The sequence below is a fragment of the Syngnathoides biaculeatus genome, chromosome 11 (genome assembly GCF_019802595.1).
Source record: "Syngnathoides biaculeatus isolate LvHL_M chromosome 11, ASM1980259v1, whole genome shotgun sequence".
Taxonomy (NCBI): Eukaryota; Metazoa; Chordata; class Actinopteri; order Syngnathiformes; family Syngnathidae; genus Syngnathoides; species Syngnathoides biaculeatus.
This window is the reverse complement of record NC_084650.1, coordinates 11147913-11165282: the sequence shown is the minus strand read 5'-3', so window position 1 is coordinate 11165282 and position 17370 is coordinate 11147913. Positions and strand designations below refer to the sequence as shown.

At 42.2% G+C, this 17370-nt stretch overlaps 1 long non-coding RNA gene across 3 annotated transcripts in view; it reads left to right on the top strand.

Moving 5' to 3' along the window:
- LOC133509141 (uncharacterized) overlaps positions 1 to 16577 on the top strand; it is a 42635-nt gene extending 26058 nt beyond the window's left edge. The window contains exon 4 of one of the 3 annotated variants that reach the window (XR_009797237.1): positions 16279 to 16577. This is a non-coding gene — a long non-coding RNA (uncharacterized LOC133509141). The remainder of the gene's footprint in view (positions 1 to 16278) is intronic. The other 2 variants (XR_009797236.1, XR_009797235.1) reach the window with 2 other exon arrangements.
- Positions 16578 to 17370: the final 793 nt, after the last annotated feature.

The window sequence follows — 17370 nt, the reverse complement described above, 5'->3', positions numbered from 1 at the left end:
TGGACCCGAGTTCCAAAGGCTTTTGCTCATCTGACAGATACCGTTTTTCGGAATGTTTTTGTACTTAAGACTTATTAGCGACTAATCCTTTTGTGACTCCGCAGTCTTGACCTGGTTTCCATTTGCTGATAAAAACTGAACATGAGTCACTCGCTGCACCACGCCCTCTTAAGGGACCAAACAAAAAGTATGTGACGCCTGCGTCTGATTAAAAAAAGGCCTCGGTCATGTCTAAGGGCTATTGTGTTGGCATTTGACACTTTGTCCTGAGAATCCCAGTTTTCCATTCCTGACAGGATTATTTCATCACCATTTTGATGGGCCGTCTAATCCTGTAGATTTGAGTCTTGGCGCGCTGAGGGTGAACATCAAGACCTCAATGATCTGCTGGGACTTGTGCGCAAGACAATAGTGTTGGCTCTTCAATCGGGGGATTCAAGGACAATAGCAGAAGAGTGAAGTCATTCAAAGCCAGATTACATACAAGAGGCACTGTATGCAGAGATGAAGGCCACATACTGTAATCATTTATGGGAAAATTATCAAAGTGCAGGCAGTCATGTTGACATGAACGCAAGAGCAAGTCGACCTTCAGGCGAGGCTTTAAATATCAATCCCGACTTCCAGCTGTCAACCGTGTCAGTGGATTGGGCTCCATGGAGATGAATCTGATGGCATGCATGCCTTTTTCCAATTTTAATGTCGAAAAACTCGCAAAGAATGCATCTGAATTAACATTTAACATTGCAGCAGTCGTGCGTAGGCGTGGGACAAGATATCAGGTGGGGAATCTCATTGTGACCTCTCACGGTACACTGTGGAGTCGACGCATCAGTACACATTCTCAATATTTTCTCTCCAAGTTCTGTGCACACTTAATCGACCAATATAAATATATATTTTTAAATGATTGACTGCTCGGCTGCTTGCCACTTCAAAAATTGCGTCACAGCCAAGACAAGCGCCGATTGTTTATACTTTGTATTCAGGAACACAGTGTCGACAACCTTTGACAATAAACGTTTTTGACCTCACAAATTTGGTGAGTAAATTTGTCATTAAACTGCGAATTGACTGTAGGAAGACTTCGATGCCAATTACAGCCATACGGGGGCTGTATGAAAACATTTGACCCTAAGAGACACCCCGACAGTAAACGAGCACCGTCGTCTGTCATTCTTACGCACATACAGAAGAAAGTTTTTATTTTCTTCAGTTAGATAACGTCGATGGTAGCTTTCACTTGTGGTACTGGACAGCAAACCTCACATTCGCAGTTTGGCATTCAACAATTCACAGATATTTTGTGTGTGTTTTGTGGGCGGGGGTTCTTCATTTGGTGAAAAACAAAGCCATTCTTTTTTATGCTCAATCACCTAGTCGTCATTTTGTGGCATTGTTGTACCAGGGAACTATGTTGAAGTGAAGGGGAGGAGCTTCATTTATTCTGGGCGTGGCCTTGTATAATGGAGAAAAAGTGCTTTGCTGCCGTATTATGACAAAGTTACATACCTTTTTCAGTTTTTCCCCATCAATACCGCGAATTAGCTGTATTGTCATCGTATCATCATCACTGGAAACAGGCTGTAGTGTGCGCAGTAGTCATTCACAACTATAATTGCAAGCAAAATTGTGACAAATTATCATAACAGCTGGGGAACTCTGGACCAGACAAAAGTGTGCCTGTTTATTTTTGACAAATAGCTCCATTCATTTTTCAGGGTCAGTTTTAGGTGTTTGTGTGTGTGTGTGTGTGTGGGGGGGGGGGGGGGGGGATCTATATAGTTGGTGGAGTTTGTGATACCTCTACTTTGGTATTCTGGCATCAGCAGGAGATTTTTTTTTTTCCTCTTTCCATTTGAAGAGCATCCACAAAGACCAGGGGAAAGTATGGGTGTGATTTACGACATCGGCGAGGCTAATACCGATACATAAATTCAGCCGTCGACGGTTCTAGTAATTGAACATCTGCTCTGCTAGCGCTCCATCAAAATGACATTTGGTGGCAGTTCTGAGAGAAACCTGTAACCAAATAAAATAGTCGAGGTAAAACTCTGGATTCTGGTGGGGATGAATCACTTTGAACGCTCTGCTGCTACATTTCCGAGGCAATCTGTGTGTTTTGGAAGCAAATACTCGAGGACATCAAACCATTTCACTGAGTATGAGCTTTTAAGGCGAGTTACCGTGCAGTTCTGGAAATGTAAAAACATGACAACTTTATGATTATTTTTTTTTTTTTGTGTGTGTTAATAAACGGCAGCTTGGCCCCGCACAACAGACACGTAGACAACAACGGTTGTCGGTGTCTTGTCTTGTATTTTTCTTGACACGATGGTTTACAGCTGTATTTGATTTTTGGGGATAAAAAATGAGCAGCTGAAACCCAATTTTAGATACATTTATCTGGTTATTTCTTTTTTTTTTTTTGGTTTGTTTTAAATACGTGGGACCGTGTTCATGGCTCGTCATGGGACAATAATTCTTTATGATTGTCTGAAAAACAAGATCATGGTGGACTTTAAAAAAAAAAGTAAAAAATAAACAGCTGATGTTCTTGTAATGAATTGCAGTCCTCACCTTCAGGATAGAACAAGGCCGAAGGTTACGGTTGGCGACGAGCTTTCGGTGAGGAGCCAGGCAGTAAAAGCGCGTGTATGCCTGCGCTTTGGCCGATGCTTATTTGGCCTCACCTCCAAAACACTAAAAGACTCTCTTGGGGTCATTTCAACCAAGCGAAGAATTCTCAATTTGTCCTGAAACTACAAAATGCCTAAAATGAGTTGGAAGCCGGAACAATAATTGCAGGGGGGGGGGGGGGGTTCGTTTTTCCAAAAGCTAATTTAGCTGCTTGATGCGACTTTAATGACCGCCATTCAAAAGTTGGCTATTCATAGTCCTTGGAAAGCTCTTTTTAACAGGAGATAGAATTTCAACACACTGTACTGTGGCGTTACAGTATTACAGAACAAAAAAGAAATTCTGCTGTCAAAAATAAAACATGCATCATTTACACCAAAACAAGAGCCAGGCTCAACGTGTCACTGAGTGTGATTGATTGGGATGGTTGGTTGGCACGATGCTAAGCAATATAACAAACCATATGCATGCGCGCACTGCGGGGGAAAGATGCAATCAGATGACCCATGTTTGTGATAGCACCACCGTGAGTTGAGCGTGTTGCATATTATTTCCAGCCAATACTCATGTTAAATACTTTTCCATATCGCCATATGTGCAGGACATACTTTCCATCCCCAATCTTTCTTAGATGGAATCACTCACAAGAGACGCGTTATTTCCGTTATGTTTTTGGGATTGAGGATTTGACAGATTTTACCCCACTTTTATTCGTTTTTTGTAATTAGTTTGTTTTTACTTTTGTCTTTGGTGACAGAACAGCTCTACCTCCACGTCTGAATGTCATCTGCACAGGCAAAACTAAACCTGAACCTGAGATTGTGCACTGTAATGCATTTGCAATGTAAAACCTCCGAAAGGTTGTCCAATTTTGGAAAAGAAACTCCTTCCTTACTGACTTGAGATGTGTATTCCCCCAAAATTATAGTTGAATTGCCCATTTTATTCAACTGTTCTCCACTTCGGAGATTCCGCTGTTCCACTTATAAATGTGACAACTGACCAATGTTTCGTATAATGTTGTCAAGTGTTCCACATGGATTGATACATTGCTCAATCTAGTGCCCCCCCTTTTTTTTTTACCAGATTTTCTCAGGATCATGTTTTTGAATCCTCCATGCAACCCATTAAACCAAACACTTTGAGCCTCCTTCTTTTTTTCCTTTTTAGAGAGAGCGAGAGATTTTAATCTCCTCACTCATGCTGTTATTAAATACTCTTATGATTGTTGGAGTGGCGCCACATTGCAGCGGATAAAGCACATACAGCGTGGAAGGTAATCCTGCGAAATGCCGTGCGAGTGTTTACACTGACATCCCATCTCGCGCTTTCACTCTCTTCTTACTACTACTGTGCAGCGCTGTCAGATCTTGTCATCTTGGCCGGCTAACAAGTTTCTCTCCTCGCTTTCCACTTTCAAATCATCCAAATCAACCTGTCCCAGGTGCTCTGTTCGCCTCCTTCCTTTGAGTGGCCCCACATCCTCTCAACCACCACCCCGAAACATGCGATCGCTCTCTCAGCCTCTCCGTAAACGTCTCAAGCAGACGCTGTTTGCACAGGCCTCATCCTCGACAAGGACAGGCGACGTGTGCAAAATAAATGTCATCAAACACGCCCTTAAAAAAAGGCATTTTTCAAGGGTTGGTGGGCGGAGGCGGCTTGGGGGTGAAAATCCTGCAGCTCCCGCATGAGGTGGCTTCCCTCCAAAGCAAACACTCACCGTACTGCACGCCGTGACGGATGACTACGGGTGTCTAAGCCTGGCTTGCGAAATGTATAGCGTACCCCTGTTCACTGTTTATATTCGGAGTTCAAAGCATTGGCAAGGGCTCCCTTCGTGTGCGCAGTCCAGTCCAATGCATCTCTGATTGCCATAGTGAGTTTTCGCAGCACCACAACGGTTAAACGCGGCAGATCGGGTGCCAATGACTAAACTCCACATCTGCGCCGTGGGATGCAAGGAGGGCTTCAAGCGTACATACAAAGGGATTACGCAAAAACTGCACTTTTGCTGCGGCGTGCTTACTGCTTCTTGGCTTTGTAGCACAAGCCGCTTAAAAGAGCAAGATGGTGGTCCAAAACGGTAATGATGAGTCACGATTCACCGTTTGTCCAATTTCAATGATGAACTTCATGTCTGGTTCTAACCTCCTCACACGAGGTTGTGTCAGCCTGTCAGCCAAGGACAGTTCTGATCATTTGGGTTCGGCTCTCAGCTGCGTGGAGTTTGCATGTTTGCTTCGGGTACACAGGCTTCGCCCCACGTTCCGAAAACATGCATCTTAGGTTATTTGAAGGCTTTAAATTGTCCGTAGGTGTGACTGCTGTGAATTTTTCAAACACGTTTCCATATCACCATTACTGCCGCTTGAAGGAGTTGTGCTAATGCGGAGGTCTGCATGGATCTGAGCTTTCGTTGTGGTTCTCCTCCGCACCACAGACTGAATCAAATGCGCTTTTGCTGCTTGCAGCCAAGTATGCGCTTCTCATTTTGCCTCAATTGCTTCAAGACACGATTAATCGAGTGTGTGACTGGCACGCAATGGAAAATGGAGTGTCATTCATTATTCCTCATTTTGACAAATTTGGAACCAGTTAGCGAAAGGACGTCGCCTCCTGTCGCAATTCCCCGACATGACAATTTGACGTCACTGTGACGCGTCGTCATTCTTTTTTAAGCGCACATCGATGAGCATAGTTCTTTTTTTCTGCTTTCTCAGATGTGAAACAACTCTCACCCACAATCCGAGGTCCCGTGCCGGGTCAAAACAGTTTCTTCCTTGGCAAACACACCGCACAGACCAATTGCGATGAAAATTGGTCCATTTAGGTTTTTTTTTTTTTTTTTTCCCTTCTTCTTTTTTTGAAGTGCGTTGAAATGTAACTGCGACGCCTGAGTTTTTAAGTTAAGGCGAGCTATTTTTGACGTTCCAAGCGGGATTTACGGTGTACTTCTCGTCATCTTTGCATTTTGTGTTGTGGTCTGAAAACATTCCAATGATATTGCGTGGCTTGTTTTTTTTTTTTTTTTTTTTTTTTTTTTTTTTTTTTTCCTCCTCTGCTTAATTGTTGCGGCCCACAGACCCGAGAATACCAAACATGAAAGGCATTATTGTGATGTCTTTCCGCAACTGTCACGCTTAAACGCCTTTTGGTGTTGTGGGCCAAGGTTTCGACCCCGTTTTCACCCACAGCGATGGGAACAGCTTGTGAGCCGGAAGCATCGTGCTGGCGCTGACTTGCCAAACGCAGAAGAATGCTTTGAGCCGCATAGATAGAGTAGTTTGGATTCTGACTGCTGACCTTGTCTTAGGTTAGACTTGCGCCTCTCTGAAAAACCAGCCCGTCTCCCGTACAGCATGTTGAAACGGAAATATATCAGCACGATAAGTCTACGAAAAGCCAGTCCATCTTCCTGGGAAACAGGTGTAGAACTTAACCTATGTGGATATATACTGGCGGGAGGGTTGCTGTTAAAAGTATTCAGGAGGAAGGGAACTGCTCATATCGCTGACATGTAGGCATTAAGATCTCGATGAAAGAACCAGATGCGCCACATAAATCTACATAAGAGATGACTCCGTTTCAGCAGGGCGCACATACTGGATATGTACTAATATAGATGGATGCGAAAGTTAGCTTTTTGTCCGTTTTACCAGAGGAAAGTAGTCTCGCAATGCAAATGGAAGAGCGCTGGAAAACTGCACCTGAAAAAGAGCAACTGGGAAATTCCTCCGCAGCGCTGTAAGATAGTCGTTTTCAGTTATGGCAAACGCTTCGTTGCAGTTCTTGTTGCTCAGGGTGGCCTGGCAATTTGTTAGCTTTAGGGGGCAACTATAAGCTCAGATCCCTCTTGAAATCTTTTGGGTTGTCGCTTTTGTAAATTATTCTTGCTTATGCATAACTGGGAGAGAAAATTTGACATGTGGGTCCAGGGCTAAATGGACATTGAGGTTACTTTGTCGTGACAAAATCCAGCATGAGGCAGACTGGAATAAAATAGACTATAAAGGTTTACAAAATGAACCGCTTTACTGAAAAGAGGGAGCCTGCGAACGCAAGAAACAAAACACAAATGACTAACGGAAAATAACCAAACTAAAAATTGATTAAGTAAACAAAAGAACTGAATCCTAACTACACAAGTTGGACTCGGTCACCAGATGAGTAACGCGCATGAGTAACGTGGAAGAAATTGAATATCAACAGCACAAGTTCAGAAGGAAAAGAACGAAAGGAAACAGAAGACCAAAAAAACACATATAACTAAGAATAGTCTAAATCCAGATATCGTGGCAGGAACACTTAACAAACAGCAATCACAAATGCTGGATTTGGCAATGGCGATGAGCTTTGCTCTGCTTCTCTTGCGCTTAAGAATCTGGTTAATTGTCTTTGTCATCCCGTGGGCACACGAGGCTCCGCCCAGCCACACCGGAAAACCAAAAACACACGACAAGAGCACAGACAGATAACAGGAACACTATCAGGAACACACTGAATTCTAGTTCCAGATGAGGTTTGAAGTGTTCATTGGAGTTCTTACAGTTTGGCTTCAATCTGTTTCTGCTCTGGCGTTGGCCGCTGTCCCTTCTATGCGAGTCGCGTCTCGGGATCCACTTGGACGCGTCGGCGGTGGCCTTGACTTCAGATCTGCGCTTGAATGTGCGCAATTCATCCCCTCTGCTTGAAACCAGACTGAAACAAGCTGCCGTCTTCATGAAAGAAGGGAGCAGGAGGAAGGGGTGGGGGGTGGGGAGGGGAGGGGGCAATGTGCTTTTCATATTCGCTAATGTAGTGATTTCATACAATGATTGGGGACACACTCAATGTGGTTCATTACAAACGAAGGCTGGAAGCGGGGGGGGGGGGGGATTCTGGTGCAACAGTAGTGTGCTGCTTGCGGGGGAGTACAAAGACTTTGTTGGTGTACTCGCTTGGACGTTGAGGTGTCCGCATTTATTTTGCCCATTACTTTTTAACTTTACTCTCTACATTTGAAAACACACATTTGTTTGTTCAACAACTTTGTTCCAAAAGCAGAAAAGTGAATTTATGACAAAAACTGGGGGGAAAAAAAGAAAGATTTGACAAATCTCTCCACGTAAAGCTAATCTTCTCTACTTTTGGTCATCAAGCTAAGTTTTTGGTGAAAAGAACTCATGTTCAGAAGCCGCTTACTAAAGAACATAAAAAGATGGAAACATCTGTTTTTTGTGGTGAATGAAAGAATCTTAGTAGGCTCGGTGCTTCCTGTCCTGTTGACTGTCACAGAACACATCATTCTGCCGGTTTGGAAAGACTTTGCAATACGAGTAAAGAAGTGGTGAGGAAAAAGGCTCAAATCGGCATTCGAGGCAGTTGTGCTTTTTTTTACTTTTAGCAAAGTAAAGCAGGTGAAGCCGTACTTCTTCTTTGACAGGAGTGTTCTCTTAGCCAAGCGTCTGTACTTCAAGCAACTTTTAAGTACACGCTGCGAGTACTTTCGCCACCTCTGACTGCTTGGGTCTGAAGCAGCCGCGACTTGTGTTGTGTGATTGTTGTTGCGCACAACTTGGCCCCGAGTGCCAGGCGACGTTTGGCTGAACCCTCCGCCGCACACGTGCGTCTGATTTACAACGTTCGCTCGCAACGGCAACATCCTTCTGAGGTTGCGCGTGTGAGCCATCTTTAGTTTCAAGCCTATATGCTAACAGCTTTTCCAACCCCCGAGCCCCCCCCCCCTTTCCTCCCTGCATTTCCTCACGTTCTTCTCATAGCATGTTTCTTTTTTTTGGGGGGGGGGGGGGAATTGTCCTGGTGTGAGCTAATAATGAAAAGCTTCTCAAGTGTAGCTGGAACAATTCATTACAATCGCTCATCACAGGATGTGAGAAGGTCTTTGTGACCAAATTTGCAGCTGCAGGCCTCTTGGCAGCCTTTCCTTGACAATTTGCTTCAGGTTTTTTCAAGACTTTTGGACGGAAGTTCCGTGTCCTACACGGGAGAACATTTTCCGAGGACCTCCACAGAATCCCAACCCCGACTATACACAAGTACCACGTGTAGCCCAAAATGACAAATGAATGAAAATGTTGCATAGGAAAACACTGAAATATTACGCCATCAAATGTGTACATTTCAGTCAAAAAATATTTGACGATGATGAGATGAAGATAAAGTGACAGCTTGCATTTTATTTGCATGTATCTTCCTCTTCTTGTTTTTCTTTCGGCTTGTCCTGTTAGGGGTCGCCACAGCTTGTCATCATCTTTTTCCATCTAAGCCCATCTCGTGCATCTTCCTCTTTAACACCCGCAGTCTTCATGTCCTCCCTCGCAACATCCATCAACCTTTTCTTTGGTCCTTCTCTCGCTCTTTTTTAACCTGGCAGTTCCATCCTCAGCACCCTTCTACCAATATACTCACTCTCTCGCTTCTGGACATGTCCAAACCATCGAAGTCTGCTCTCGTTAAACATTCAACTTTGGCTCTCCCTCGACCTGCTCCCTGCTTTCACTGCAGATGGCAGTATCATCTGCGAACATCACGGTCCAAGGGGAATCCAGTCTAACCTCATCTGTGAGCCATTGCTACCGCAAACAGGAAGGGGCTCAGAGCGGATCCCTGATGCAGTCCCACGTCCACCTTCAATTCTTCTGACACACCTACGGCACATTTTATTTGCATGTGGGCACTTGTTTTATCAACTGTAATTGACGGATGAATTTTTATTCTTGATGTGCACCTAATTGTAATACACGATGTGAGTAATTTACTTGACCTGCAACTGTAATATTGACACGAAATGGGATCGATTGTTCTGAGGATGGATGATTATTTCAAGGAGGAGAAATTCATATCATCATTACCCCCACTGCTTGTGTTTACACTTTTTTTTTTAGCAAAATTGGCAGGAGACGAGGTAATTTGAGACCGCGGCATTCTTTTTGAAAGTCATACACACCGTCCACGCCGTTCTTTGTCACGACCGCATTTAATGTAATTAAAGTAGAACAAAAGTAGCCGGAGCACACTTAGTGGCTTATTTGGGAATGAGACGTTTTCCAGAGGATGGAAAAAAAGAACGGGTAAGCGATACGAAACACATGCTTGTACGGGGAGGCTCGATCACGGTGACGCAAATAAATTTGCATCTATTTCACTTTTCGAGAAAATCAGATCGATCGAAACTGTGGTAGTCGAGACCCACGTGAGCGAAAAATGATTTCGCTATCATCAATTTTGTCAAGAGTGGAGAACAACAAGGCTTCTCGGTCATGCCGATGGCTTACATAACCATGACAACCGTGGACGAAGGCCTGCGATAAGATGAACGGTTACTTAAAGTTTGAAGGGCTTGAAGAGAAAAGTCGAAGTGTATTTTTACTTTTATAACCAAGCCGACGAAGTACACAGTAATTAACGTGCAGATTTGACATGCGGCGCATCCAGCAGACACATCACCAAATGTCAGTATCCACTGGCTCCATGTCAAAATCGCTTATGTGAGAGCACCACATTCTAAAAACTAGCAAGTCCTTTGAAAAGTGTCCCAACTGCCTTTGTTCCACATTCTGGAAAGTGTTTAATTTTTTTTCATCATCTACAATATTTCTACTACTGTATACATTTTTTTCCATCCGGATTTTCACTAGTTTTGCTATATCATGTATAAATGCTATAGTAATTGCTTCAGTGATGTCTGTGTACTATAGAGAGTACAATACAGCAGCCTGTGCTTTATATTTTTGTATCACTGGAAACCAAACATAACACAAACGAATGGAGAAATATGGTTTCATATACTTTGTCAGTGTTTTGTATTGCAATCGTGGTCACACAACGAATTCATCTCACGTCTTAACATCTTAACTGTACTCCGCTGTACTGTGGACAGTTATTGAAAACCAACCCGTCAACAACAGAAGTATGAATCCAGTACAATTTGAAGCTTTTAAAGGGATGTATGAAAATTGGGTGCATTAAAAGAAGGCTCGAAACAATAACTTCCAAGTTCTTGTTGATGTCATGCATAAAACTGCCCAGTCGGAGTACTGCAGTATATCTGTTGTATATCGATGCCAATAAATGCCCATCGCAATTCCTAATCGATTTCAGAAGCAAAACCAATAACTGAAGGGTAGGATGATTGGCGTATTTTTCCCATGATGTTCAGGTTTCATGAACCTAAACATGAGAACCGTTGACATTGCCAAATGTGTTCTGGTTACGTACGTTAGCAGGTCCGCGTAGTCCGTTCGTCCGTCTGTCTTGATTTCAGCCTGCTCTTTCGTTTAGTTTTTTTTTTTTTTTTTTTTCCCTTTCACTTCTGGTCGAAGTTGGTGGGGTGGGGCGGGGTCTGTTGGCAAAGATCAATTGCTTTAAGTGGCATTTGCTGAAAGGGACGGACAGACAAATGAAGCTGGAAGCAGCTGATGAGGATCTTGCTGACTTCCTGCCATTCCGACATTTCAATGGGTTTTCGCTAGTGGACGACCAGGGTGGGCCCGGCCTGCTGTTGACGGAGCAAAATGGCACCGGGTGGGGTGCGGTGGGGGGGCAGTCAGAGGAGGTCACCGCAGAGCCGGTTACTTTTGTGGCTATTTTAAAAAGGGATTTCTATTTCAGTCTCATCGAGTGACGCATCCGATTGTTGTCATGTCTGGGAATAATATGAAGATGCTTTTTGCTCAAGAAAAGAAAAATCATCTGTAACTGGAAAAAGATCAAAAACAATATTGCAAACCAGAGCAAAGATGACAATAACATGTTTGGCTTTAGTCACAATAGTTACCCCCCCCCCCCAAAAAAAAAAAAAAAAAAAAAAAAGATTCTTCTTCTAATGAAAGAACATTGTCCTTTACAATTGGAAGAATTACATAAAAATGATTTCATACAAATGAAGTATAATGATATTTAAATGAAATAAGCACATTATAGATATTTTAGTAATGTTTTTAAAGATAAATTATACACCTCCAGGAGAGAGGTGACAGTTAAAGGTTTCATCTTATATAAAAAAATGAATTGATTTCTTGCAGAAATAAATGAAAATAATTCTTCACTCATCATCAGATGCTGAATTCAACAATATAATCCTCGTAATGAAATAATATTCTTTTTTTCAAATACTAATAAATACAAAAGTAATTGATTTTTTCTACAAAAATCATTAAAATTGCGACATGTTCTGAAAATTGGGTTAAAAAACACTAGTTGATCATGTTACACAAAAAAAAAACAATTACCTGGAAAAAAAACAAATTAGTCTACCAGTAGATTTAACAAATTGGTTTTGATGTAAAAATATTTTCAACAACCCAACTTATTTTCCTCGACAGTTACTAGGATATTATGCAAATCATAAACACGCTGACATTTGTTGTTTTTTTTTTTTTTTTTTTTTTCCCCCCAATCACAGTTATTTCCAAAATATGAAAACACACCTTCTTAACATTGATAGTCTTGACCTCAACGGCTTTTGAAAGTGATGATGGGGGATTTTGACATTTGGGTTGTCCGAGAACACCAGCGTACGACGTGACGCGTACAGTAAGTACACGCACTGAGTTTCTCAATGGAGGCGTCGGGAGCAGCTGGCCGCTTTACACATAGACACCTGTGTGGATCAAGTTCCGGTTTCTGGTCCCGGAGGCCTCCAGACGAGACTGATAAACGACGCCTGGCTCTCTGGATGCATAGCGCACTGACACGCGTGTCACAGGCGTGCTGCTCTTGTTTCACGCTGGAAATCTCGGCGTAGATCGAGAATAGAAAGGTCGGGGGGGGGGGGGGTGGAAAGCCGTGGCGGGGAGCGCGTTCAACTTCGACGAGTGACGAGGGAGGGTCCAAGTCCGTAAAATGGCAATCAAAATACCTCCGCAAGCCATTGGCATTTTAAGTCACTGGTCATGAAGTCATTGTTGCCGATGCAAAACGTCTGCCTCGAATCTCCACTGGGACCCCCCCCCAAAAAAAAACTAAATAAAATCCGCAAGAGCGCCGATTGCGTTGCCAGAACCCATGTTTCCCATGGATGCGGTTGGGCCATAGATAAACTTTGCCAAAAAGGACTGAGGAGTGTCTTGATGTTTTGGCCACTGTTCAATATTTAATGTACATATAACATCATAAGTATACGCGATCTGAACGGTAGTTTGCGTACTTAATCACTAATCGTTAATGTAGCATTTAGCGTTTTTGCTGTCTCAAATTCTGTACACCAAATTTATAGCGTAGACTATCAACATATGCAGGCTATGGGTTGAGGTCCACCACTCATAAATGAGAATAAAATGCGTAGTGTTTATAGAAATAATAACAATGGGCTGGAGAGGTGATTATCATTTGATTCATCAATCAATAATTAATGGGAAAATTTATTCTAAAGAGATACATCACTTTTAGTTGAATGTTTTTACCTGAGGGTTAGTTTGAACCTTAACCTTCTGTTGACGCCCTCCTTAGTTTGTATTTTGTTGTGCTTTGGTTGTACTTTTTACTTTGTATTCTCACGTGTTAGGTGCCTCTTTTGTGACTCAAAATTCTCTTTTGGGGTCCTGGATTCATTTTGTCAGATCAAGTTAGTGGCTAAGACCTCTTAGGTCATTAAAGTCATGAAGTCATTGGTCATGAAACACTGGAACAGATGATTGGTCTTCAAATCATAGCTATTGTTAGGTTAATGGTTGCAGCTTTGAACAATCTCGCAATCCGTCACTGGTTTGGTTTCAGTGTAGTTTTAGCCTTCATTTTGTCCTCCCGAGTCAGGGAAAAGATCACTGTAGCTATTAAATCTGCATTCACGCCCATGTTCACATCAGCAACATTTGCATGAAAAGGAAACGTAAAGACTACGTGCAACATATATAGTGCATATGGTGAGGTACTGTGAGTACACTATAATGGGAACGCACACTAACTTTCGTCTGGAGCACAAAATGACTTCTGAATTTGTGACCCCACCCAACCAGCCCCGTCCGCATTAGTCGCCGTATTTTCATTCGTGATAAAAACTTACCGCTGTCACATTCGCTGAGCCATCAAGAACACATTTCAAGAACATGTTCTTCATTTGGTTTTCCATTCATTCCTCAGATCCACAGACGTCTCTGTAGTGCTCGCAAATATTAAGACAACGCAATCCAGTCTCACATACAGCAAAACATTTGCTGCAAATTGACTGGTTGCACGGCAGTCACGGGTCACCAGTAATTTTCGAATCCCGTTGGACTGATCACATCTTGCCTCGTTTTGATAGAAACACTTACAAGACCCGGTTCAAGATTGATGTCAATCAGTCATTCAATAAATCCCTAGTTTTCCAGTCACTCATTATCAAGGCATTGGTCTTTGAATTATTAAATGTTTGCTGATCAAGTTAAGGATCATAAAATAAATGGACATCAATTCATATTTAGGTTCAATGTTGTCTGGACCCTAGAATAAAACATACAGCGAATTTATTCCACCTTAACATTTAGACGGCGTTGATTTCAAAACAGTCCACAAATTTAGTCCCACAGCAATGAGTGAGAAGAGCAAAACGGTTGAAGGGGATTTGTTTAGCGGGTTTCCTCAGAGTACCAGACTTTTTTTTTTTTTTTTTTTGCCCAAGTTAACCTGTCGGCTCGAGTTAGGCATCAGCGTCCGGTTCAGAGGATGAGCTCAGTGGGAGATCCGCTGCCACAATGGATTCTGGCCTTTCAAAGAGTCCGGGGGGGAAGCGCGATGGCGACGCCAACGTCCGTCTCGGTAACACCGTAATCTCATTGTCAAGTGGGAGGATTAATGTTCTTTTCCTCTTTTGTTGTTTGTGTGTGCATGTGAGATTGGGAGATGGAGGGCGGTCCTTGGGGGGGGGGGGGGGGTCTGGCGGTTAATGGGTGAACCAAAACAATACGAGGTTCACAGTCAATTACAGGTCGGTCCCTGTCAACCTTTGACCCCATCTGTTGCTGCCTATAGAAATTCTTCTCTTTATCTGCTTGAGGCAACAATACTCTGAAAACAGGAAAAAGCAACAATTACAAAAAATGTCCTCAAGGACCCAATACGACTCTTTCTTCTTCTTCTTCTTTTTTATGTGCCTTCATGAATTACTCGAAAAAGATGGTAAAAATTGACGCATTTCAGGTTTTTTGAGACCGGAGAGACTTGAGTTGTGTTTTATTTGTATTGCAAATAGGATCTCTCAAATGTTTGTCCAAGAAGTATTTTGTGATCTCAGAGGTCAAAGATGGTTCACAATCGTGAGTTTTTGTCTGACAAAATGCTATTTTTCTTGAAAATTTGGTTTAATCTTGAATGCAAGACATCAGACATTGTGGTGTGGTACTTGCTTTTGGGAGACAATTCTAACCCAAACTTTGTCCGGATTCCAAATTGGACCTCAAAGGTGTGTGACTGCGGCCACTTTGAAATCTGGAGATTTTCTTACAAGTTTTGAGATTTTGAGTCCAGTTTATGTGACCTCAGAGGTAGTTCTTTGTGTTTTAGTGCAATTTTATTGACATATTTTTCTATAAATTCATTTTGCTCTAAGAGCGGTACCGGGTATTTTGAAAACTTTTTTTTTTTTTTTTTTTTTTTTACGAAAATTGTGGTAGATTTCCAAAATCTGTGACATCACAAGTGTTCCGTTCCGCAGTGCAGTCTATTGTATAGTTTTTATGTCACCTTCTATTCTTATTTTTCTTGAAAATCCCGGTCAACGTCCGTATTGTGCGTCCTCGGTATTCAACTTTTAAAAAGGTTTTAAACATTTGAAAAAAAGATTGCTTTGTGTGGTCACTACCTCGATCCACAACGTCACCAGTTTTTTGCAAACTTTCATTGAGTAAGAACTTTGGCTCATTATTTCGTAATCTGCTGCTCCCTTGTTTCCTCGTTTTTGTCAGCTGGAAATGTTGAACATTACACAGTGGAAACAGGAGGGGGCCGTGTTCGTCCTTATGTGAGCAGGTAGAAACATGAACAGTAGTTGGCAGGTTCTCCTTAATAGGCTGGACCATTGTGTGTGTGTGTGTGTGTGTGTGTGTGTGTGTCCGTGTGTGTGTGTGTGTGTGTGTGTCAACTCCATGCTCCCAGAGTGCAAATAATCTTTGCGCAGTTGCTAATTGATTTCTCATTTTCACAGACTTCAGACAAAAGCGGGAGTTTTAATCACATTAACACTGGGGGATAAGTCCAAGTTTAGCCATCGCTTTATGAGATGTTGCATTCGTGGCCCGAGGGCTACATTGATTACGCTCTTCTTAAAAAACAAACAAAAAAAGAAAACAGTGACCATAAGATAATGAAAAAAGAATAATAATTAAAATGTTTTTTCATGGCTTTCAGGTCCTTTCAATTTCAAACGATTTCCATAGTATGAAAACACTTCTGGAAACTGCAACGTGGGTCACAGAGAGGACGAAAGTCCATTTGCACGCAAGTTAACAACATATGAATAACTCACTTATTAAATCGTTTATAAAATGTGTTAAAAATAATCCATTAAAGATTTGGCTGTGACTCAGTAATGTAAGACCTTAGTTATAAAAGATTGGGTGTATTTCAAAGCATGTCATGAAGCTATTTTTACCTTGTGATTCAGCGGGTTTTCCTGAAATGTCACTCAGTTGGCATATATTTCTCCACTTTCTGTTTCAGTTCGTCCTTCCAGAAGAGTGTGACTGTGCCGCGATTGGCTGGCGACACAACATCAGATGAAAATGGATGCAGTACCACTGATTGGTCAGCAGTCACTCGGCACGTGTACAAGATTTGTCGACGTAAGATCGCATTGGCTATAAACTGCCTTGTCAAAGATCCATTTGAACTTTTTTTTTTTTATTAACTAGGTCTGAGTATTAAAGGGCAAACTGTAACCACACTGATTCCATTTTTAGGAGGAAAAAAAAAATCAAAGGAATAAAAAAAGATCATACTTCGTAACAATCCAAAGCGCTTTGTTTTTCGTCAAAACCTCCGAACTGTGATCCTTCTTTTTCCTTTTCTTTTTTTTTTGTGTGAAATCCCAGAGGGCGTCTGGCCTACATGAGTCGACATATTTCTGCATTTCGTTAGAGAAAGTTTGCGGCTTGAAGGGCGTTATTAATGATTCAGCAGGACAAAAAAAAAAAAATCTCATCAAAGCCGTGTAGTGTATTGTTAAATTTAGCAATGCTTCAGGTTATAAAGCAGCAATGTTGGTGTTGTAAAATGATAAGAATGCATTTCGTTTGAAGGTTTTACACTGTTGCCTTATAATGGGATGCATTATTGATTTATTGTCGCGACTGCATACGGTTATATCAGCAATAATTCCAGCCAGCGCTTATCTCACTTTTAATGTGGAATATATGTACAAAATGCAGTTTCGCTTCTTGCATTGGCGGTGCCCAAAAAACTTCAAAACATGGTTCGTTACTTGCAGAATTTTTCGACTTTAGCGTAGTTGATTCAGTTCGTATTTTAAAATTGACCCCAAAAAAAAGTAGTACACTTTGATCACTTCCCCTTGTAATGTAATGTGATGAGGCGGCGTTCCCAGTTATGATGGTATCTACACGTTGTTTCCACTACGTGTTGAATCGGTCCCGTCCAGGTCGGGGGGCGTTCACAGGGAAGGAGGACTATTACATGAACAAAGCAGAACCTGTGCAGTGAACCCAAACAAATGGGAAGGGCAAAGGCATTGTCAACACGGAGAACTGAGCCGCAGCGCCATTTTATGCACGTTCAACGGCGCCTGTGTTTACA